The following is a 25840-nucleotide window of genomic DNA, read 5'->3' on the forward strand; positions in this document are numbered from 1 at the left end:
AATAACTTCTCAAATCTTATTCCATGTCATAAAAATGTTGATATGTGAAAATGACAGGAGCATGTGTGTAATCCAAGAGAAAGGGAGGCCAAGACAGGCAAATGGTCAGGGCTCACTGGTTTACCAGCCAGCCTAGCACAGTATGCAAAAACAGGTTCCAGAGAGACTGTCTCAAAAAAGTCAGGTAAATGGAACCTTAGCAATGATACCTAAAGTCAGTCCTTGGCCTTCACATGCACTTGTGTATGTATGTATATACATATATACATATATATATATATATATATATATATATATATATATATATATAGAGAGAGAGAGAGAGAGAGAGAGAGAGAGAGAGAAGACACACACCCAGAATAAAATAAAACATCTGATGGGGACTGAAAAGATGACTCAGTAGTTAAGAACATTGACTGCTCTTGAAGAGGACCCATATTTGATCCCCAGCCCATATATAGCACAACTCCAGTTTCAGGAGATATCAGCACATTTTCTGGCCTCCATGGGCAGCAGGAATGCATGTGATACACAGATACAATGCAAGGAAAACACATACATGTATTAAAAACCTGAAAAGAATATTTGAGAGTTTGGCTTTGAATTAAACACTTGCCTGGGTGTGGATGTACATACCTTTTATCCCAGCACTATGGAGGCTGTGGTAGGAGGATGTCTGTGAGTTTGAGGCCAGACTCTTCTATATTGAAATCTATAGACCTGCCAGTTACGTAGTGAGACCCTATTTTAACAAACAAACCTGCACATAAAATACCATGTGGCCATTTAGAGTGGTTACTGTCAACAGGAGATTTGAAAGGGATGTATCAACCAACCAAGAAATAGTTGCCTCTTCTTTGATCCCTGAGCACTTTTAAACACAGACGTGATGCCCTTGACTCATTGCATCCAGAAAAGATAGTCTGGGGGTTTCAGAATAACTTAGCCAGCATCGGCTGAGCACCTAGCACATTTCACATGGTGACTTCACAAGTTGAGGAATGGTTTTTAAGGACATGGCAGGGGGGTTACCAACAACATGAAGAATCACAGCTCAAGAATATAGCCAACACCATTTAAAGGGATGTTTTAATAATTAACACATAAATAATAATTTAATGGCATGCAAATGACATGTTGCTGGGCAAACTGAAATATGAGGTATGTGGAAGCATTAGCAGCTCCCAGTGAAAACAGCTGTTAATTCTGCCTGGCATGGGGAATGGCGTTTCACACAAGCTAAACTCATGTAACTTAAACCAGCTTTAAGTATTCATCCAAATATGCATTCTGCTGCCATTTGCTCAGTGCCCAGGAAGTGCCAGAAGGGGTATATTTCGAGCATTCCTGTAGCTTAATGGCTCCAGGCCTTCCTGGAAAGCCAGATCAGTATCTATCAGACAGCAAAACTACAGTTATTTAGGACTGTGTCTAGGGTCTTTTAAGTACAACACATGGCATTTTTTTTAGGTGCTGAACACCATTCATTAAAGCTGAGCCCGCCTTTTGTACCAAGCCTTTCACAAGCACTTTGAAGGAGTCTCACAAGAGCCAGCTTCTAAAGTATGCCCCTGATGATGTAAAGATATCCCTCTAGACCTGTGTCTCTAGACTGGTTCTCGACCTGTGAGGCAAGACCCCTTTAGGATTGAGCAACACCCTTTCATAGGGGTTGCCTAAGGCCATGTGCGTGTCAGATGTTTGTATTACAATTCGGAACAGCTGAAAAGTTACAGTTAGGAAGTAGCAAAAAAAAAATTATGGTTAGGGGTCACCACAACATGAGGAACTGTATTAAGAGATAGCAGAACTAGGAAGGGGAGAAATTACTGCTCTAGACTTTGTCTTTCACAGGTTCTATCACCTCTCAAGAACACCACCGGAAGACAAATCTTTTATTCTTATAAACAGTTGTGGGATACCCAACCTTCTCCAACCTATAGTATATCCCATAATTTTGAGTCTAACTTAAATATATCTAAGAGCAGACTTGTTCAGAGTGAGCCGGCAAGTTGGCAAAGAATCATACTTTGAACCACTGAATCACAGCCAAGGCTCGTAAATGTTTAGAATGATTTCAGCAGAGAAGACAATGCAAAGTAAAAGGTCAAAAACCAGGGAACATCTATGAGAATGGAGTTAAGCAAATATTCCTGGACACTTTTTGGGGGGGCTGGAAGTTAGACTATCCTGAGGATTTATGTGGAGCTGAACAGCTGGTTTGGCACTGGATGTTTGAGAACCTGGAGTGATGTCATCCAGTAATTTACATTTTGTTCTATATCTGATGCATGCTGTCTTTGTCTGTGCTGCTGCAACAGGTTATTAAGACTAGACAATTTGTGAAGGACAGAAATTTCTTTCTTACGATTCTAGAGGGTGGGAAGTCCAGGGCCACACAGGCCACATCTGGCATCTTGTGCCATCATCTCATGTTCGAAGGTATTACAAAAGGGAAAGAAAAAGAGAGAGGAGGATAAAACCAAAGGAGAGGGGAAGGGATCAAAAACAGAAGTCACTCTTTTAGCGGGACCTACTTATATGCTAACTAATCTTTTTCCGAATTCCCACCATTAATCATCTGTCTCTGAAGCCCACCTTTCAACATGGCCGCATTGGGAATTGCATTTGGAGCACGTGGAAGTGAGGGGAAGCGGGTACTCACAGCTGGGATTTTAAGGAGGACGTGATGCAAAGGAGCCTCATGAAAACTCCTCTGATAAGACACTGAGAATGTCGATGTCGTTCTTGGACATGCCATACATCTATTGATGCAAACAGTGACCTAAGGACAATGGGAGTGGCCTTGGAGCTACTTTGCTTTGTTGCTGATGCTGTTGCTGTTGCTGTTCGTGGCTTTGAAAGCAGTCATTCCCTTTCCTAGCCAAAATGGATTTTTTTTCTTCATATCTTTGTCCTCTGCTTGTTACTCTAATTTCTTGCTATAAATCTGGTTTAAAGCAGTTAGTAAAATCCACTTGAGTCTCTGGATTGTGCTTGAGATTTTTCCCTGACAAACCCACTAGTCCATTAGTTCAAACTCAGCCTTACCCAAAAAGTTCAGGATGCGAAGAGAATGCAGCCAAATTCTTCGCGAGAATATAACACGAATTACCTGTCGCTCAGTCCCCAAGAGGGTTCTTGTTCCCCTATGATACTTCATGAGTGTAATCTTTACTGCCCATATTTGGATCCAATATTCTGGTCATCCAAACTCCCACAGAGTATTGCCCCCAACATTCCAAGGCGTTTTTGGCCCACACCTCCAAAACTCTCCCACATCTTTCTGCAGACCAGTTCTGAAGGCTTAGAAAACACATGATCAGCAGGTTTATTATAGCCACAACCCAACTTCTTGGTGTCAGTTTTCTATCTTAGTTACTTTTCTCATTGTTGTCACCAAATAACTGACGAAAGAAACTTAGGGATAGAAGGATTGACCTTATTTCATGATCTCAGGCCACCATGGAGGGAAAGTTGTTGGACAAAGGCATCTCCATCCATACAGACAGGATTGTGTGGTTGATGCCTCTTACACTGTAGCCCACCGGAAATCAGGGTCCCTGGATCAGATGCAGCAAGGAAGGTATAGCCCTATTGTAGTATTAGACTGCTACGATGGAGGCAAATTCTAAAAGAAAGTGTTTAATTGGGCTTACGGTTTTAGAAGGCTAGAGGCCATGGTATCAGCACAGTGGGAACAGATGAAAGCTCACATCTTGATCCACACACAGGAGGTAAAAATAGGCACACTGGGAATGAAGTGAGTCTTCTAAAAATTCAAAGACCACCCCCAGTGACACACTTTTTCCAACAAGGTCACACCTCTAATATTTTCCCAAATGGTTCCACCAATTGGGGGTCAAGTATTTAAACATATTCGCCCACTGCAGACTCGCCCTCCACATAAACTTTCAACCAGTACAGTTCTTCACAGACATTGCTGTATGCCAATCTGATTTGGGCAATCTTTCGATTAAGGTGACTCTACGTTATGCCAAGTTAAACATGAAAATTAACCAACACAGTACTAGTCATTTATACCTGCCCAGCTCTGAAATATTCCCAGTTTGCGGCCACAAACACACTAGTCTCAATCTTATGCCTTCCATTAAAACCCCTCTGTCCCTTTACTTCCTTATCAGGGGAATTTTTAAATGCTTTGTCACTAGTGTGGGAAACTGTGGAGACAAACAAAATGTGTTCTTGATCTAGGTCTTTCTGAAACTTGTTGATTTTTTTTTTCAAGGTTTAAATAGGGAATTAAACACAAATACATTCTTTTGTCAACTCTTCCAAAACTCAATGCAAGTGAGGAGGCCCAGGTAGGGACTTCCAGATGTGGTTCTCATTCTTACTCAACCTCCCTCTCTTCCTCCTGAACTCAGTGATTCTATCTAAGAGCATATGTTTCCAGATCTGTCTTGTTCCGGTGTAACCTACATCCAGCCTTTTACTAGAACCGTGCATCGGATGCATTGCTTCCCCATCCATGAAAAAGGAGAGACATAAAACATGTAGCAGATATCAAGGAGAGGTGAAAATACAGGACTCAAATATCTCACAATGTCACCCATTAATAGCATCTGTATGAATTTTAACATCATGAAAAAAATCAACTAGAATGCTTTCTATTCAAAAAGAAATCTGGTCTCAGTAACCAAGGAAATTTTTAAGTTGGCAAATTACACTTTCTTATTTTCTTTGATTCCCCAACAAGGGTCTCAGCTATGATCAAAGTCTTATTTTTCTGAACAGCAACTGGTGTATCCTTAAAGGTATAATTAGCTACCATAGTAACTATAAATTATAATCTTTCTCTGACTTTCCAGACAACCTAAATAAAATGCCATCACTTTCCCCCTACAATTAATACTCCCTGAAGAAATATCTAAGTGTCAGGGTGTATCGCTAAACATGGAGCTTGCAAGTCAACAGTGTGGTTCATTCTGAACAGCAGTTGCAGAGATCAGAGATTCTCCGAGTCTAGCAAAATGCATGGTTGCCCGAGAGCATGAGGAACCAACTAAGACCGTGGGAGAGTGCCAGGGAATGACCAGTTGTTAAAGTCTTATTCACACATTTCCAAAAGGGAGATGGAGAGCAGCAAGGTGCTTCATGGTGCTTCATGGTAGTCAGGTCTACTCTGAATGGCAGACCTTGGTCTCTCCAGCACTGCTCCTCTGAGAAGTCACTGCCAACTTGCAGTGATATTTATAAAGATTAATTACAATGGCAAGGTACCAAGGAACAAAGTCCATTTCTAGAGCTTCTGGAAGTGTTGCTTACTCACTTCTCCAAGCCTCTGCAACGTTTTCACATTCACTCATAATGACCTCAGAGATAGAACTCACCATTCCTGCTAAGAGTTGGGGAATTTAAAGAGGAGACTCAAGCTGGGCTTTTTCAAGGGGCTTATGAAAAGTGAGAAACTTTCCCCTAGAATTATTCCAGAGCAAACCTTCAGTGCTGATGGGACTGACCCAATTAAGAACCAGAGAGAGGGAAACTAGGAGAAAGAGGATTGAGCAGAGGCTCACAGCAAAGGATACAGAGATGACAGAGATCAGCAAACAGGGCTAGCCTTAGGCAGGAAAAAGGATACTTCACGGGAGAGAAAAGTGTCTTGGATAGCATGGACTTGGATGATATGAAGGGCCTGAAGAATGACGGCATAGTGAACTTGGGAAGGTAGCTGAAACCATGGGAAGTAGTGCTATAACTCGAGATGCTTGCAGCCACAATCAGGATGAGGTTCATTTTCTTGCTATTAGCAGACCTAGGGCTGGATATTGAAAAGCAGCTAAGGAAGGGGACTTAGATGTAATGGTGATGTTTTGGAGAGCTGAGCAGGAGAAACAGAAAGACCATAGCCCTAGTTTGCTCTGGCTATTTCGCTTGCCTTTTGTATAGCAATCACCACTCCATAGAGTTATTAATTGTTTACTGATTATTGTCTCCCGGACCCAACCCACAAGAGTAAAGATATTGCTTCTCCAACTCCCCATCCCCAGGATGCAAAATGATAAGAAAACTTCACAGTGTTCAGGGAACACCTCATAATTAAATACATGAAGAGTATCATCATCCTCCATATGAATTCATACAAGTGTTGAAATCAACAATAAAATGTGAATAAAATTGGATAAGGAGGATGAACACTAACTGTTCAAAGAAACATTATTTTTTTCCTATTTGAAAAAAAAATTAAGGGACATGAAACAAAGTGGTCAATAAATGTTGGGGACACAGCCTGAAATAAACAGTAAGTAAACAGTTTTGCAGGAGACAATGAAAGTATCACTAAAAATAGAGATTAGGAAGATAATTGACCTTATCTCTTTATCCTAGAACCTGTACATGTGGACAAGATAGGGCTTGGGAAACAGCTCAGTAGTAGACTCTTGACTAGAATGTACAATGCTCTGGGTTAAACACTCAGTGCTGTGAAAAAAAGGATGTTGAAATAACAATGTCTCAGCTTGAGGGAACTCTCAGAAGACGCTGATGTTTCTACAGAGAACAGCCATTTCTTCATCAATTCATGTTACTCAAACATATCAATCAAGTATGTGTCCAGTATCAGGAAATGAATCCTGCTTCATAAGTAACAAAGTCTAGATGCCTGCCCTGTTTCACACACATGGCATTTTCCCCTCTGTAAGTCTTACATCATGTTTTCTTTTTTTTAATTTTTAATTTTAAATATTCCATTGTCAGAGATTAAATGTACTCAAGACTTAAAACACAATGCCTTGATATACATGTATATTGTGATATGCAGTTTATCTCCCAGATTTAAAACAGAACTATCATTGATATATAACATCTAAAGCATGTCCAGAGAAAGTGAAATCAGTACCTCTGACATATCTGCATCCTTGTGTTTATTGAAACAGTTGTCATAGTAACCAAGCTATAGAAAGAGCTGAATTAAAGTCTCCATCACCACCTATGACCTCGTAATTAGACTCCCAGAACTTCCTCATTGATCACTCAAGAGTTTGTCCTTTGACCAACATCTACCCCTCCTGGCAACCTGTGTTCTGCTCTTTACAAATGACTTTGACACTTTGGATTCAAGACACAGAAAGCCATTATATCAGAGGTTCTCAACCTGTGGGGTGCAAACCCTTGGGGGTCCCCTAGGACCATGCGCATATCAGATATTTATATTAGAATGCACAAGAGTTGCAAAATTACAGTTATGAAAAAGCAATGAAAATAATTCTGTGGCTGGGGGTCACAACAACATGAGGAGCTATATTAAGGGGTCACAGCATTAGGAAGGTTGAGAACCACTTCACTATATAAGAAGCATCTCTCACTTCACATAGTGGCCAACAATTTTATTCAGGCTGTTGCAATGATAAGCGCTGCCTTTGCTGAGTAATATTCCATTTTACACTCATCCCAGAATTTTATATCCATTTTACCCATCAACATGTAGTTAGAGTGTTTTCATGTTTTGGCAACTGTGTCCTTTGCTTTGATGAACATGGGGATGCAGATTGTGTCTGAGGTACCGATTTCATTTCCTGTGGATACACATTAGATGTGAGATTTCAATGATAGTTATGTTTTCAATTTGGGGAGTAAACTGCATGTTATTTCTCACAGTGTCTGAGTAACTTACATGTAGAAGAATTCTTTCTCCACACGCTTGTCAGCATATACATTCTCTTGTCCTATTCATAATATTCATTCTTTTTTTTTTAAGATTTATTTATGATGTATAGTGTTCTGTCTGCATATACACATGCATGCCAGAAGAGGGCACCAGACCTCATTATAGATGGTTGTGAGCCACCATGTGGTTGCTGGGAACTGAACTCAGAACCTTTGCAAGGGCAGCCAGTGCTTTTAACCTCTGAGCCATCCAGACTCTATAATACTCATTCTAACAAGTGTGAAGAAAATCTATTTATTTATTATCCTGGGCTGTACAATAAATACACTGTTGCAGCCCTGGTATTACTACTACAATTATTTATTATTATTATTATTATTATTATTATTATTATTATTTTGAGACATGGTCTCCCTAAATTAGTCAGGCTTTGCAGCTCACTCTAGCCCAGCCAGGCTTTGACTATAAGCCTGACTCATCTTCCCAGAGAGCTGGGATTACAGGTCTGCACCATCAACCTGGCTTATAAAATGGGGCCTCACTGTGATTGATTTTAATTTGTATTGCCCTGATACAAATTAAATACCTTTTGAATACCTTTTTGGTATGTAAATGCATATTTGAACCTGCTAGGATGTTTATAGAGTCATGTTTTACAATAGAGTTCTACAGTCTGTATATTTTGATCCTCTTATCCAAAGTACGGTTTGTAGCATTGTCATCCGTCTCTTAGGCTGGCCCTCACTTTGTTAATTGACCCTGGCAGTCACTGGAATGAACCATCAGTTTCAGTGGATGAAGTCTTCAAGAAAGATGTCTCTTCAGAAGACTCTTAGTAGCAAGGTCCCCGTGACTGCAGCTGCTTCCTGGAACAGCACAGCACAATGTGGGTGAGGGATAGTTTGGGTAGCTACAACAGAGGGAAAGCGAGTAGATACGTCAGTGTTTGAGTTTGCCCAGTGGGCCTCCCTCCTGAAGGGAGATAGGAGAACATTGTTGACTTCAGTCCTCCCATCAATGTGCCACTCAGCTTCCTTTATTACAGGAAAACAACAGGTTCTTAAGCCTTGACTTGGTCCAACAGGAATAACTTGTGTGTTATTTTTCGTCACATGTCTCTCTACTCGGCAATTTGTATCAGAATGGTGCTCATTGTGTCGGGATACACTTTACTCCTTTAAAGAAAGATACTTTAAAAGGAAATGTTTCTTTATGTGCTGATTATGAAAACCCAAGGGATTGAGGAATTTAATAACTATAGGCAGTTGGGGGCTTGTATTAAGGTCTAGTCAAATTCACAAAATGATGAAGTGTATTTTAGCTTTTTTTTCCGTTTTATAAAGCTAATCCAACATTTGCATTTTCATATTGTGTGAATTTAGCCACCTAAATATTTTTTATTTGCCATTGGAAGGTACCAAAGGCTTTTTGTGTTTTGTTTGGTTTGTTTTATTTTATTTTGTTTGATTTATGGAGTTTGTTTTTTCTAGAGATATCTTTTGCATAGAATTGCCCTCGACTGCCTGGGTCACTTCAGTCTGTGCAATCGTTTGGATCTCGATTTGTTTGTTTGTCTCTCAAGGCATTGGTGAAATCTTAGACTTTATATTCTACATGAAAGGAGAATAAATTCCAGAAAACATGAAAAAAATGATCAAGTGTATAGTTTTCGAAATACCCATTTCTGGGTGTAGGCTGAGGCCCAATATCTTTTACTTTGTAACTTGTTTTAGCAAAATTCCAATGTTTAATCATTAGTTTGCTGAATGACCAAACCAAACCATTCATTGTAGCATGACAGGCCTTGAAGGGAGTAGCCAGTAATTTGAAACACTAACCATGGGTTTCATCTGAAAAAATTAATACTTGTAGCGTGACCAGAGTGGCAGGATTCCACCAATCCTCTGTACCATTAAAAGCAACTACTGTTCTGGCCTGTGGCAGATATAATTACTGCTATCTATTAACTCTGGCCATTTGTAGAGGTGTTATCATCATCTCCATCACTACACGATCTAGATAATAAAAAGAAGCTAATACTGCAAGCACAATGCAGTTCCATGTTTTTTTTTACATAAATGATTTTTTTTTTGTTTTCAATGAGATGATATTGATATCTCAGTGCTAAAGATGAAAGTTTGAAGATCAGAAAGCAACCAACAGGGACAGGGACAGGAGAGGATGAAGTTAAGGTTTGAAAATAGACTTTTCTAACTCCCATATCAATAAGCACAACAGCTCTACCATACACATGGCATCTAATTAGAGCTGACTAGTTCTGATAGAGCTCAAGAAAGTAGGAGTTTATCAACTGGATCTGGGCAAAGTCTTCATTTCACACCTTTGGGGGGAACCCTCCCTCACAAATCTCGTTAGTTCTAGCCTATGCTGTTTACTTATACCAAGAGCACCATCTGGTCTAGGCAGCAGAGGAATTTGAGGATTTGAGGATTCTGTTAATGGTTATTAGCAAAATGGACTTGCGATCAATTTTCAAAAGCCTGTAAAGAATGTGCTAGAGTTATAACAATAGGTACCATTTGTCACGGACATCATCACACCAACTACACTCTGGAGTGGAAGAAACTAGGTTGTCTACATGGAAAGTCATCACCTCCCCCTTTCAGGTTTAGTGATTTTAGCTAGATACATAACCTTCCCCTTGAGGTCATTTAATGCAGGTGATATGGGCTCAACCATAGAGGGGAATCATGTTTAAATTAAATCAGTTATAATGGCGCAGCTGCTCCTGACAGAGACGGATAAAGCTTTAGTCATATAGCACAATTGTAGACCAAAAGACATGAATACCAGGCTGCACCAAAAGGACTCCAATAACTGTATCTCTCTTTGCGTGTGTCTGTGTCTGTCTGTCTGTGTGATTATCTGTCTCTCTGTGTCCCTCTCTGTTTCTGTCTCTGTCTGTCTGTGTGTGCATGTGCGTTTGTGTGTGTGTACATGTGTGCTCATGTGAAGGCCCGAGGTCAACCTTGGATGTCAGTTTCTAGATCTGTTCACTTCATTTTTTTTTAGAAAGGATTTCTTAATGGCCTGGGTAATGCCCCATAGTCTAGACTGTCTGTCTAGGAGACCCAGGGATCTGTCTGTATCCATGTCCTCATGGTTAGGACTATAAGTGCACACTATCATGCTTGGCCTTTTTCTTTTTACACATCTTCTTGGGGTCAAGCTCATGTCCCCATGCTTATGTGCTAAGTCCTTTACTGGCTGAGCTCTCTCGCAAGCCCTTCTCTCTGTTGATGTAAAGGCGCATAGTGAAAACATGCTCCCCTCCTTTAGTGGGCACTCCCATACCAGCTGTGGGACCTGGACAAGCTCCAGGAGCTCTTAAGGAACTGACAGCCCTTGACAACCACCGAAGAAGAAGGGAAACGGAAACCAGGGGCGGTGGAAGTTTAGACTTGATAACGTTGGGTTGCTAAGGCCAAAGTGCTTCTTGCTGTGTGAAATTGTTTATTTTCTGTATTCAATCAGATAAATAAGGGGCTTGGGTTGTGATATTGTTCGAGCTTTTTAACATTGTGTGTGTGTGGGTGTGCATGCACGTGCGCGTGGACATGCATAATACGTGACTATCCAAAGACAACTCGGAGAGTTAATTCTTGCTTTGCACCTTGTTGAGGCAGTTGTCTCTTGCTTTGCTGTGCTGTCTACCCCGTGAGAGCTGGTCCCAGAGCCTTTGACAGTTCTTCTGTCCCCGCCTCACATCTCTCGGTAGGATTGTTAGTATTGTGAATGCAGATCTTGCATCCTGCTTTTTATACGGGTTCTGGAGAATCCGGGCATTGAAATCAGGTCGTTATGCTTGGATAGCTAAACCTTTTACTGCATCATCTCGTTGGCCCTGAGTGGTTTTTATGAGGGGGGAACGGTTTTGGTTTGGGGGGAAGGGTTGTTTATTTTTGGTCTGTATATCAAAGCTTATTATGTCTATCTGCTAAGCTGAAAAAAATGAAGCTTAAAAGAACTATGTCCTCCCTACGTTCACACTTGTACATGCTCATGCACAGACACGTATTTCTATACAAAGCTGCAAGGTATAAGGCATAACTCAAGGTGTGACTGGGGCCAGGACTGCTGCCACTGTATGTGCCAGATGGAAGCTGGCAAAATCATGTCCTTCTTTGGCAGACATTTGTTGGGCTGTCTGTCTCTCCAGGGGTTCATTGTTCCAACTCTTCAATTCAGTCACTGGTGACAATGAGATTCCTCAGTTCACTTTGCTTCCAGGTAGCTGAACATTTAGTCAACTCCATCTGCCAGGTGCCCAAGGCAAGCTGGAGAGCAGCAGGTGCTGAGGCTTTATTCCCAGGACAAATGCTCTTAGCACTTACAGTGCCTTCCATAGAACATCTCCCAGAAGCCTCATGAGTAGCTGGACCCTTTTGCTATGTGATACAGAACATTCTCTTTCTTCTCCTCTCTCCCTGGAGGGAAGGATTTGCTGGGTTTTAAGTTTTTACAGGTCTTAGGATTTTCACATTTTCATTCTCAGCCATCCCGGCGTATAAAAACCAGCTGATTTTCTGAAGGCTGCCTTCTGGGGAGGTTGCTTCATCTGCCTACATCTCTGAAGACGCTCTTGCTAGCATACTGAATACTTTTCGATTAGACGGAGTTCTGACTTTCAGGAATTAAGAAAAGCTAAAGAAGAGGCAGAGTCGGAGGTGAGATGAAGAAGGTTTGCCCTTGAGACGTTTCTCTTTATATGAACTTTGAAAATAAACATTGTCTGCATCCTTGTCCCCTCTTTTTACAAGTTGTAGACAAAGGATCACTCTGTCTTTTGAAAGCAGCATCAAAAGAAGAGGCTGTCCTAAGCTGCATCTTCTCTAGCAAGCAATGCATTTGCCAATTTATTTGTAAAACTCTAATAAGGCAGGAATAAGGCTTGTGTGGCCCTTCCGACAACTTGACTTTGCAAGATGCAAGTTTCGAAGTATCTGTCCTGTAGGACACCAACAAAGCATCGATGCTTTTCTTCTGCCTCCCAACCATCAGTAGCTTCTTGACCACACCCATGAATTCGAGCACCATCCCAGGCAGCATACAATTTTTTTTTTTTTTTTTTTTTTTGCCAAATAGTTTTTCTTTGGCCTAAAACCTTCTGACAGTTTGCTTCACACTCAAACACACAGCTCAGGAGAAAATAAACTTTAACATGGAGTAAAAACTGAGCCTCAGTCAAGAGCTAAGCAACATGATTCATTCCCCCAAAGCCCAGCACCTCGGAATGGAGGCGTCTATCTCCTTGGCCCTTATTTATGTTTGTATCCTCGTTCTGCTTGTCACTGGGCATTCACCAACAGGCAAGGGCATGCAGAAGTCCAATGGACTTTCTTTATCCATAATGTTCCTGTTGTTATATTAAAGCACCATGACCAAGAGTGACTTGTGGATGAAAGAATGCATTTAGCTGTATAGGTCCAGAGGGATAGGAGTCCATCTTGATAGGGAAGGATGACAGCAAGCCTTAGGCCTGGCTTCAGGGTCAGGAAGCTGAGAGATCACATTCCCAACAGCAATCATTAAGGGTGGAAAGGAAAGTAAAAGCAGGACAAGGTCATAAACACTCAAGGCCTGCCCTGTGGCTATGTGTCCTCCGGCAAAGCTCCACCTACGAAAGGTTCCAGAATTTTCCCCAAACAGCTTAACCAACTGAGGACCAATTCTCCAAAGGGACATTTCTCATTCAAACTACCACAGTCTTCCCTTTCCTCAGTACATGGTCATGGCAAATAGGATCATTCAAGTAAATAGCTGTGAGGATCTGAGATATTAAGGGAGTTTATGCTTTGAAGTGCATTTTCCTCCTTCCATCCATCATCTCCATCCACTTTTATTTCTGCCAACACTAACCAATCACCTAGTCTGAACATTCAGACACTTGGATGACTAAATGAAAGAAGCTTGGGTCTCAGGACTAGTTGCGCAGAGCCAACTTAGAAGCCCAGACACACAATCCAGGAAGTCTGCCTTTTCTTCCCAGCACCACCCCGCCCTCTCTGGGAGATATAATAAGCATCTTGATAGCTTAACAGATTCTAGACACCCACGTAGCTCAGTCATCCTTAGGTCATCACATGGTTGACAAGTCATCAAGGCACGGATAAGGAAAGTTTCTGGTGTGAGGCCAGAAAGGATTGTCACCAAGACAATGACCCCGAGTATCTCCATGTTTTGCTGTTTTCTCTCAAGCCAGACAACCAGGCAGAGGGGCCCAGGAGGGGAAGAAATGACAGAGCAACAAGCCTTCTGTCACCACAGTATTTGTAACTGCTCCCTCCCCTTTGCTTTCAGGGTCTTCACACAACCTCAATAACTACTTGCCAATTTGGGGGAGGGTGCAGAGTGGATGCAGGCAGATCAACAGCCTTCCAGACCAGACAGGGCTGATTCCCGAGGCTGCTCAGTAGACTCCTTTTGAATCATCTTCCATGGGGACCAGCAAAGCCCCTGGCTGTGTCTGTCAGGACAGCATTCCTTCCTGCCATTCTTGAACTGCTGGGGAGGTGGGTCAACAGAGCAAAGGTTCTGTGTGCAGCTGTCTGAGTCTGACCACCGTGTGGGTGGTCCAGGTCCTACCTACCGTGGACACAGGAGGGGCTCAAAGAGCCTGCCTGCCGCTTACTCTCACTTTCCCACACCCACATCCACGTGCTTCCTATGAAATGAAGACTCCTCACCCCGTATTTTGTGGCTCTACTTTGAACCCGACTGCCCTACTTTGAACCCGACTGCCCCAGCCCTCTTAGAACATGCCCCTCACATGGTTCAGCAGCTTCTGCTACTGGGCCTGTCACTTCACATTTTTCATACATCTTCAGCCTGGCCCCGTAGAATTTGACCCTTGCCGCTTTATTCAGCAGATCCATGTGACCACGGAGACAGCCTTTGTCTCTATGCAGTCTCAGAAACTCTGAGCCCTGAGCCCTGCCTGGGGCTGACCCAGGAGTGTTAGCCAGGCTGGATCTCAGCAGTGGGACTGAGCCGGTTAGAGTCATGCTGTGGCTGCCTACTTAGAGAGCCAAGGTCTAGGAGGAAAACAGCTTCCAGACACTTACAGCAGGATAAGGACCACACACCAGAGGTACCAGGAGTGGTTTGCCAAAATGGGGTTCCTCAGCTACTGGAGTCCGGATTGTTAGAAGTCTTGGTTAAAAGACACAAGACATTCTTCGGAGTCCTCCCACCAAAGTAAGAAATCAATATCTACATTTTTAAAAGAAGTATTTTTATTTTATGTGTATGAGTGTTTCTTGCTTGCCTGTATGTCAAAGTACCATGCCTACGCCTAGCATTTAAGGAGGCCAGAGAGTCCCTTGGAATTGGAGTTACGAATAGTTACAAATAGAACCACATGCGTTCTAGGAACTGAACGTTGGTACTCTGTAAGAGCAGAAGTATTTTTAACTGATGAGCCATCTCTCCAGTCTCTAGTGTCTACCTTTTTTTCTAAAATGACTATTTTGGTAATGTGTAGATCTCCAGAAATTACAATTCAGGGATTATGTGTATGAGAGTGTTTACTCCCAAGAGCAATGCTCCTAAAACTTTGAACATGTCCAACACATGGGGGAATGCCTTATAGCTGAGAAGGGATGCTGAGGAATTGAGAAAATTTGTCCTCCTGGCTTCGGTGTTCATGCCTCCATCAGCAGAGTGTTGGTATAACGTCTCTCTCTCTATCTCTTTATCTATCTATCTATCTATCTATCTATCTATCTCTTTCTCTCTCTTTCCATTCCCTGCTGCCTCAATTTCCTCAGAAGTAAGGCCTCTGCAAAAAATTGAGCTGTCTACCACAGTGATCCTGAATGGATGATGAATGTGAGACCATGACAGATTAGCCTGGGGACTGCAGGAGGGAGGGTGGAAACAGAGAACCCAGTTGATACTAACACTGGTTAGAAGACCTACTCTGTACTTGGGTTTTGTCTTTTAAAAGAAGGAACAAATGAAGGCTGTTGCAAGACAATATTTACAAAGCACACTGGGGACCACCAGGCTCACCCAAAATGCTCAACACATAATAATGTAGTCAGGATTGGAGAGTAACAAAATTTTGTCTCAATGTTGCCTGTTACATTGTAGCATATAAAAAAAGTCTCAAAACAAACAACCCACAAATGTCTCTTTCCCTATATAGTAGAAACATAATAATCTGATAGTTTTTCTCATCTGTTCATTCAACAAATATTTATCAATTTAGGCTGTAGAAGGTGTGGAGGATACAAAAGTGACCGAGATAACGATGATTTCCATTAGCATTATGGTCTTGAGAGAGTTATAAACAAGTCAAGCAGTAATTAATGCACCGCATAATTGATGAGGGAACATAGCATGCCTGTAGTGTTGCAGATGGAGGAGGAAAGCGAAGTGTCCCAAGATAGCAAAGAACAAGAACAAGGAATGACTCAGGAAAAGAGTGAGCATGGCAGAGTAATGAGAAGAAAGGTTGAAGTCAGAAGAGCTAGACCAGAAAAGACTACAGAAATCATGGCTCTGTCTACCTTAAGGGAATCACCTACGTGTTTTCGGATACCCATGCAGATGGTAAGATGGAGAAAGAATTGAGTGTTAACCACAAATGGGGACTCCAAGCAGGAGTTGATGCAGTTGATCATGGGAAGGGATGGTGCTAGCTGTGGATATAAAGAAAGGCAGATAGAACCAGGCTTTTTATGGAGCAGAACTTACAGGACCTTCAACGCATGGGGAGTAGGGGGCTCGTGGTGGAGAGGGAAGTAGTAATTTGGGCTAGGTCAGTTTAGTTCCCTTGTGGCCAGTCAGAATGAAAACTCACATATTCTCATGGATCATTGGTTAAGACTGGCCTATGCAGAAACAAGCACATGGTGTATTTACCAGTGTCACTTTGGCAAATCAATCATTTTATCAGTTGATCTTCTTAATACTCAAACCACAGTCTTCTAAATTCTAGAAGGTTGACTTGGGATTTTTACAAGCTCATTTACATCTTTATGTGCAATAATGGACTTCAGCCACTTGATGGCCACATCTCAAAATCCTCAATCTTTCTTCCCTAAGTCAGCTGGAGAGTTTTCAACCTAGTCCTATCTGTCACCTCAGAGACTAAATAGATGGGTTATTTTATTCATCCATAAATGCATCTGATATACAATCATTTATTTTTACAACAATTATTTTATTCATCCATAAATGCATCTGATATACAATATGCCTTTCCATAAATGCATCTGATATACAAAAGGTCTTCACTAAACATTTTTTAGCAGAAGATAAAGCTGAAGGATATTAACAAAAACATGGTTTTCAACTATTCAGAATGATTGTAGCTCCATTCTATTTCACACTATTAAAAGTCAGATAGCCACCATACTAAACCACCAAAGGACCTGTTCCATCAATTCATTGATGAGCTAAATAATAGTAGTAACTAGACTGGCAGCAATCTATAGTTGTGGCGTTATCTATAATGGAAAAAGATGTCCACAGGAATGTTTTAAAAAAGAAACATTGGGTTTTACTGGTGAAAGAACGTCCTCAGAAACAGCTCTCTTCTCACCACCAGAGCCATCCTTAGAGCAGAAATGAGTACAAGGCTTTGTATCCAATGGTCTTCAATAACAAGAACAGTTGGAACAAGATTTTAGTCTGATGTGATTAACTATGCAGTTTATGGAGCTCTCTGCTTGGTTTCCCTCTTTATGAAGTACACTTCTGATCAGAATGTGGGTCTCCAGGCAAGCCTGCCTTCAGGGAAAGAACATTTCCTTTCTGCATTTGAAAGTACTTTTAACCTTCTGTCAGCCATCTCTCACTGAAAGCATACTGCCTTCCCACTCAGTTCTCTGCAGAAACAAAATGTTTTAAGAGATGCATCAGAGATATTTCCAGTTCTTTTGGTAATAATTTCATCTTGTAAACTGATTTTATGAGTTATTCTAAGGAACTCAAACTTTTTATGCTGTGCCAAGAATATGTGAGTCTATAGGTCTGAGGGTCATTCATCAAAGTGTTCTGTTGCAGTTGGCATGGTCGATTTTTTTTTTTTTTTGAGGAATACAGATTGATAGTTTTATATACTGGTGACACTGCCACCAGCATCAGATACACGCATGTAAACTTTCTATGGAGAAACCGTATCAGTCAGAGTTGAGTTCAAGCCCTGGCAAAACACAAGTCCAGTTGAAAGAGGAATAGATGATTTTAAAGAAAACTATTCAGTGCAATAAATGAAAAAGGAGCAGGCAGTTCAGCATTCACCCTGACATTGTGGCATATTACTAACACCAGTAGTTGACAATAGCACATATGTCATCATGAAGAAATACTGACCTTGCTTGACTGCTTTATGTCTCTGTGGTCAAATATCCTACAATTTTCACCGCTTGTTTTGGTTATGTTGTTGTAAGAGAGTGGCTTTGTAGCATTACTTTTCAGAAAGAAAATTACAAGCCTCTCCGTAATATTACGTTATTGTTGGTAATTTAGAAAAACCTCCTGTGCTGCTCACGATTGGAAATGCCTTCTTTTCTAATGCTTTCAGAGCTATTTATTTCCCTCTAAGCACTGCTTTGGCTGTACCCTACAAATTTCAGCGGCTTGGTATTTTCATTCTCATTTTATGGCTGATTTGTAACTTCTAAAAAAAAACTTTAGAATTATGTTTACTTTTTAAATGTGATATACACACACACATAAATGTATATTCATATGTGTATGAACTGTGTGTGTCTGTGTCAAATGCATGTGTGGAAGCGAGAGGAAACATCAGGTATCCTGTTGCTCTCTGCCTTGTTGCTTTGAGGCAGGTTCTCTCACTAAAACTGGAGATCAAGTTACTGGATTAGTCTGGCAGCTAACAAATTTTGGCATGAGTGCTGTGGCACTGACACACACAAATTAAATTAAATTAAATCAAATCAAATTAAACATTACAGAAAGAAGAGCACTAATGTGGCAATCCTGAGATTGTTACCATTTCAAAGGCCTGCTTGCAAGTTGAGCCCTTAGCTAGTCTTTGGCGGTCTCTCCTCATTCTGGACTGATGGAGGTGTTGATGAATGGTACCTGGAACTCTTGGTGACTGCAACATGCCCTCTGCTGAATCCTGCTTTCTTCTGGCAGTCTGAAAATTTTGGTCCATGCAAGGAAGATGGAGTCTATACTCTCTGTCCCTGATAAAAGCCTGGTCACAGTGCTTTTGACCCTCAGACAGCAGCTACTACCTTCTCATTACAAAAGATTTCCTCCAACCATCCAGCATGGTTGTTATGGTTGTTGTGGTCTCATGTCTTAAAGGACTTTTGAGACCTCAAACAGTATCTTCTTAAAGTAGATAGATAAATAGATAGATAGATAGATAGATAGATACTTTATGTATATATAAAAACACTATATATATATATATATTCTACTTTATTTATTATATCTAAGACTACTTATTAGTTCTAACTGACATTGCCCCGTCCACAGCAAACACATTTGAATTCTAGCTTACCTGGGAAGACTTGCCTAGGATAAATATTGAATTTTTTCAAGACTTTTTGAACCCATAGCATTTCTCCTCCGTCTCATTTAAAGATTCATGTGAGGAATAGTTCTCCATGGCCCGTGGGTTGTTGTAGAGAAACTGTGTGGGGTTGAAAAATGGAGAAGATGTAAACAGAGGTCAAATAAGGGAACAGAATTCTCTTTATTAAAACTCTGGCTTGGAATAAATACTATGACACATTTATTTTATAGCCTGGGCCTATTTATTTTGACCTATGATTGAATAGACTCCCGGGGCAATGGTTAAAAAAAACAAAACAAAACAGAAAACACTGTAGGAGAAGAAAGCTGATGCCATGGCTATGTCTCAGACACCAGAGTTGGAAAGGATAGGTGACTGGGGAAAAAAAAAAAGCAAGGACCAAAATTACTCATGAATCCAGTTTCAAAGAGCATGTACAGAAATAACAGAGGTACCAAACACAAATGCCCATGAAAGTAACAGGAGACAAGATGAGCAAAAGCAGACGTGAAATTAGAAAATACAAGTCTGGGAGCCACAGGTCAGTCTGGTAAAGTGTTACTATGCAAACATGAGGATCTCAGTTGAGACCCCCAGAACCCATGTAAAAAATGAGTGTGGTAGCATGCATCTGTAACACTGGCATCAGGGAAAGAACATGGGAGGATCCCTGGATCTTACTGGCCAGCAAATCTAACAAATTGGTGAACTGTATGCACTTGAAAAGTAATGTGGAAAGCAATGATAGAGGAAGACACTTGATGTCAAATTCTTACCTTCACATGTGCTCCCACATGTGAGAGAGAGACATAGACAGACAGACAGAGACAAAGACAGAATGGAGAGAGACAGAGAGAGAAAGAAAAAGAGAGACTGAGAAGGGGTTAGAGGAGAAGGAGAGAGAGAAATTCTACAACCCAGAACATCTTCCCTAAGTATCTAAACAATCCTTTGACTGCAACAGCTTCAATGACAATGGACAGACCATGGTTTCAGTTTAAAGGCTGGGTCCAGGGTCAAACGGCACTATGTATTTATCTGTCCTATCACAGCATCAGCTCAGGCAGTGATGCTGGTGATGCCTGAGGCAGTTTCTCTCTCTGTACAAGCCCTAGCCATCACTGTGGATTCAGTGTCTTATCTTATGGGAGCAGTCACACACGGTGTTAAACCAAAAAGCCTAGGGGGCTGTGTTATTTCCCCTTCCTGCAAACAGAAAACATGAGCTAGTTTCTATGCCTAAAACCAAAACACTGTTATTATCTTGTTCTCTCGACTGAAAGGAGGAAATGATGTGAGATGGATGTGACTCAAGAGGGAGCTGAATGGAAGACAGCAGGAGGTCAAACCGGAGGAACTGATGTGGGCTTTAGCTGAAAAGTCCGGAACGCGGTGATTTTTATGTTCTAGTATTTATATGAGGCAAAGGATTAAAGCTAGCACACTGTGTAAAACACGCTTATCTTCACCCTCGCACAGATTGCATTTGTGTAGAGGTTAATGAGTGGTGTCGCCTGTCCCATTGTGTCTGTGCTCACTACATGGTCACCCTGTGAAATAGAGGGAAAAGGGATTAGTACCTGCAACATACGGAGTAGACTGATGCTGGTTCCTGGATCTGTATGGGGCGAATGCGAATCCATTGTCTCTCAGGGACCGAGCCTCACTCCTTGGTCCAGAGGTATGGGGTGGGTGTTGACATCACACCTTGACCTGCTGCTTCTGTCAATCATCCTTAGCCTAATGAGCACCACTGGGAGTGTGTCGGATGCCAGGCTCTTCTTCAAGAGCAAATAAATCCCTCCTCCTTAAACACCATTTATCTAAAGGATAGAGTAGGGGTAAAAATATTAGGACTTATGAGAAAAACAAAAGGCAATTTCAAATCCAGTCTTTTCTGGTTTTGCTGGAGCCCTAGATAGACTGTTTTTTACAAAGGGAAAAGGCCCGGGGAGAGTTGGTAATAGAGAGGACACAGTCTGCAATTGATATCTGGGAGTTTGGGAAGAAATGACTTTGTAGGCTGCCCCACAAAAGCCTAGAGGTGATTGGGTCAGAGGTGATTTGGTGGTTTGAGAAAAGCAGGAATTGTCCAGGTGTAATCACCAGGCTGCATCACTCTGGTACTTGTCAAGGTCAGACTCTTGAGCCCCACCACAGACCCACTGAATCAGAAACCTCAAGCAGGAGCCAGTGTTCTGTCTTAATGAGTATTCTAAACCATGATGCTGGGCACCAAAGTTTGACAACCACAGATGAAGGAGAAGGTGCTCAATTGAATTGATGAATTTTCACCCATTTCTACATACCCTCAAAGAGCAGGACACATTTGACAGCAGGGTAGAGACCTGTGGAGACTGTCATATATTCTACTCCATCAAGATGTCAAGCAGAGGTGCTGCAGAGATGGCTCACTCAGGAGAGTGCTTGCCTTGCAAGAATAAGAACTTGAGCTCGCTTTGCAAAACCCCCATGAAACACCAGGCACTGGTGAGTTTCTCTATAGTTAGAGACCATGTATCTAGGTCTCTAGATACAAGAAAAGATGGATGGCTGGGCAGTAGTGCACACTTTCAATCCCAGCACTAGGGAGGCAGAGACAGGTGGATCTCTGAGTTCGAGATCCAGCCTAGTCTATAGATTCAGTATCAGGACAGCTACACAGACAAACCCTGTCAATAATAATAATAATAATAATAATAATAATAATAATAATAATGGTGTTTGTTCCTGGGGACAACATGCGAATTTTTATAATGCTTCCTTATACACCACACTCATTTGCATGCACACAAAAGAAATGTACTGGTACAGAAACACATATATGCACACAGACTCATACATACATGCACACATTAAGAAACGTACCAACGCAGAAAACCTCAGTCAGAGGCCTGGTGTGGGCAGCAGGTAAGATTTCAGAGACTGCCGCAGTATCAAAGACATTAATGATGAGCTAACGCAAGGCATGCCCGAAAGCCAGGGCAAGAGGCGCTAGACCAGGAGCACAGCTGAGGCAGACTCCACACCCAGATTAAAGCAGGAAAGGCTAGTGGTACCTTTACGAAGCTACCGGCATAGGCTGTCCAACAGGTACCAGATACCGTGTCTGTGGCTTTCTGTCACCTTCCACCATTAGCTATGCACCATCCCCCAGACATACACACAAATGTCATCAAGGAGGTGATCCCACAGAAGGGAAAGGAATAAAAAGACTAAAAATATTGCCCAATAATCTCAGGGGCTTATCTAAAAAGACTTCTGATGGTGTTGGATTGAGTGAGTTGGACTCCATTTACAGATCATTTTTCTTCCAGAATTCAATTAACAAAACCTCATGAAAATCATAGCAGCTGCAGAGAAACCAAAGAATTTATCTCCTAGACATGCAAGGAAGCTGCACCCATAAAATCTCACCAGTATGGTTGCCAACCCAAGACTTGCATAGCACCCACAACAAATGACATGCCAACAGAAATGAGAAAAATGTCCTAAGACAGCACCCCTAAATGAAGGCCTAGAAGCAATCCCTCTGAGAAAGAATCAGTTTTCTCCCAGGATGAGCTTCCTGATAGGTTACCCCAGCCCCAAGTGGTTAGACCTAAATACACATACATATGAGCAATATTACAAGTACTCACCCAGCAGGATGGATAGATAAATGATAGATACATAGATAGGTAGATAGATAGATAGATAGATAGATAGATAGATAGATAGATAGATAGATAGATAGATGGATGGATGATAGGTAGGTAGATAAAGACAATAGAAAGATAGATTATAAATAAATAGATAAATATACAGAGATGATAAACAGATAGATGGTAGATAGATTATAGTTATGTAGATAATGATAGATGCCAGATATGGATAGATAGATGATAGATAAATGACAGAACATAGAACATAGATACATACAAATGATGGCTGATAGATAGATAGGTAGGTAGATAGATAGATAGATAGATAGATAGATAGATGGATGGATGGATGGATGTTAGGTAGAGAGGAAGATAAGAAAGATGGTAGACAGACAGATGATATATATGTGTATATAGATTAGATAAGTAGATGATAGATAGATAGATAGATAGATAGATAGAGACAATAATTAGAAACTGTGAATTTGAAAGGCAATGGAGAAGTTGAAGATGAAGAGGGAGAATTGAAAATGATGTAAATATAGTATTCATGTTTGAAATTATAAAAAAAAGACTCCAAAAATGAATTTCAGAAGAGAATGCATTTGCCTATCCATATAAACCCACATCTAGAACGTTATCCTTTGGAAACATCCTCAAATCCTGCATAAACACTGGACAGATCACACCACCAATAGGGCTTCTTCCCCACGGGAAAGCAAAGCCACTTCTAAAAGTTCACGCTGAAAACAGTCACAGAAAGTTGTGGATCTGTTGGCACGCCTCGCCTGTTCCCTTTCCCTGTTGTCACGGCTGCGAAATCTGTAGCTGCAAACAGGGACTCTGGTGGGCGGGAAGAGATAACTGCGCTGTAAAGGTGTTCTAGAGTATAATATACGTTCGGGAAAGCATACAAATCACAGCTATTTCTCTCAGCCTGTATTTTCACAAAGAATGAGCAACAACCGTCTTTGTCAAAAATAGAACTTTGCAGGAATTCTAACAGCGCTCCTCGTGCCTTTTCAAGCACCGTGTTCTTTCCTAAGCATGAGTTTTCTTGCTCTAACTCCAGATGTTACATTTTTTTTTAAGCTTAGATAAACAGAGGTGTCTAGTACCTCCTCTTTGGGTCTATTATCCCATCCCAAATTGTCTTTAATAGATCCATCCCTAATGTTATTGCGTGGGCATAGTTTCTTAATTGTTGTACCTGTGTGATATTTACTTTTTTGCAAGTGCCACTTGGTAGACATTTGGGGTTATTATATCATGAGAAGGAACTGCTATGAGCATGTCACTTACCTGTCACTGTTAGGCGTGCTCCCCTGGTGCCATTGAGTATAAAAGAAGTGAAATCATGAGTGGCATGTACCCGATTTATTTAGCTTCTTTCCAAAGGAGCTTGTTCAAGTTCCCAGTCTCTTTAGACTACGAGAATCCCCCTGCTCCACATCCTAGCCAACATTTGGCCCTGCTGCCAGAATTTCACATTTCCATCCCTTTTACAGTATCTTGTGGTTTTGATTTCCATGCCCACAGCGCTGTGAAGCAGCAACACTCCGTGGTTTTAGCTTACATCCCCGCACTTGTGAAGGAAAACACACCACAGCATCGGCGCTGCCTTTTGAACAGCCCCTTGTCAGAAATGCCTGCTTACGCCGTACCGTCCTTCCTTGCCGATCTGTAAATATTCCTCATGAATTCTGGATTTCGATGCTGTCTCATTTTTTTTGTTTGTGTGTTTTCGCCATGAGTGTCTCTCCCTAACACGTACCGTGGGTTTTCACTTTCATAATCAAATATTTACATGATGAGGAGTTCTTAATTAGTTTTCACTTTTGAGACTGGGTCTCGTGTATCCTGGACTGGCCTCCAGCTCACTATTTAGCCAAGCTTTTATCATATTCCTGCTAAGTTTGTGTTGGGTTGTTATAAATATTATTTAAAAGAGTGAAGATGGAACATTTTGAGTCTGTTGAACGTAATCCCTCTCTGCTTGAGCCCTGCTGACTGCACCAATGTCTGTTAAAGCTACTGAGTTTCTTTTTTCTGCATGTTCTTGTGACTGATTTCTTTTTGTTCTTGTTCTTGTTGCAATTCATTGATATGTACTTTTTCAAGTTAAATAATAGTCTATTGTGCATGTGCAATGCTTTTGCACTTTCCTATCAATCATCTGAATTGTTTTCAACTTGGTATTATGTAAACAAAGCCTTTTGTAAGATTTTTTTGCTTATTGTTTGTTTGCTTGTTTTTATTTTGCAAATAGAGTTCCTTTTAAAAAAAATACCCAAGAGTGAAAGTTTTGTTTTTTTTTTCTTTCTACCTCCCCGTCTTTTTTTTTTTTTTTTTTTTTTTTTTCTCATTTGCTTTTTGCTTAGATGATCAAGTACTATTGCATTCCTGTAATCTTGGGCCTGGCTAAATTTGAATTTCTCACCCTTCTTTGTGCTCCACCTCTTAGGCTCTTCCCTTTCTCCCCATTGACTATTCATGGCATTGTTTATTTATTTTAATCCCGTCTATCATCTTTGTCTTGGCAGTAATCCTCTCTATGGGTTTGCCAAGATCTAATACAAATTAGTACTATCACCCTGAAAGTACAAGGAATTAAAATATAAGAAGTCCATTTACCCTGCCCTTCCTATCCCCTCAACTTCTATATGAGTCTTGATTCCTTGTGTGTCCAATCTGTGAAGTGTGTTATTATTGTTTTAGACAGTTAATGCTCTCAGATCTGCCTTCTCTACTTCTCCTTGAATCTTGAATCAACTTTCTGATATTGTCTGGAGTCACACTCCTCCTTGCTCAGGATCTACATTCTTCTAGTGGGGACCACTGATGTCCAATTTTAGGCCTGTCCTGTCCTTTAGCTTATGAGACATATTTCAAGGTCTTCAGACTTTTTGTTTGTTTGTTGCTTTTCTTTCTCTATTTAATTTTCTGACAACTCCATGACTGGTTTCACTTTTTTTCATCTGATGCAATCTTTTGGAACAGGCTGATTTTGTGGGCTTTCTTTCTGCATTTATTTTTCAGTGA

Source organism: Meriones unguiculatus, chromosome 7, assembly GCF_030254825.1.
Source record: "Meriones unguiculatus strain TT.TT164.6M chromosome 7, Bangor_MerUng_6.1, whole genome shotgun sequence".
Taxonomy (NCBI): Eukaryota; Metazoa; Chordata; class Mammalia; order Rodentia; family Muridae; genus Meriones; species Meriones unguiculatus.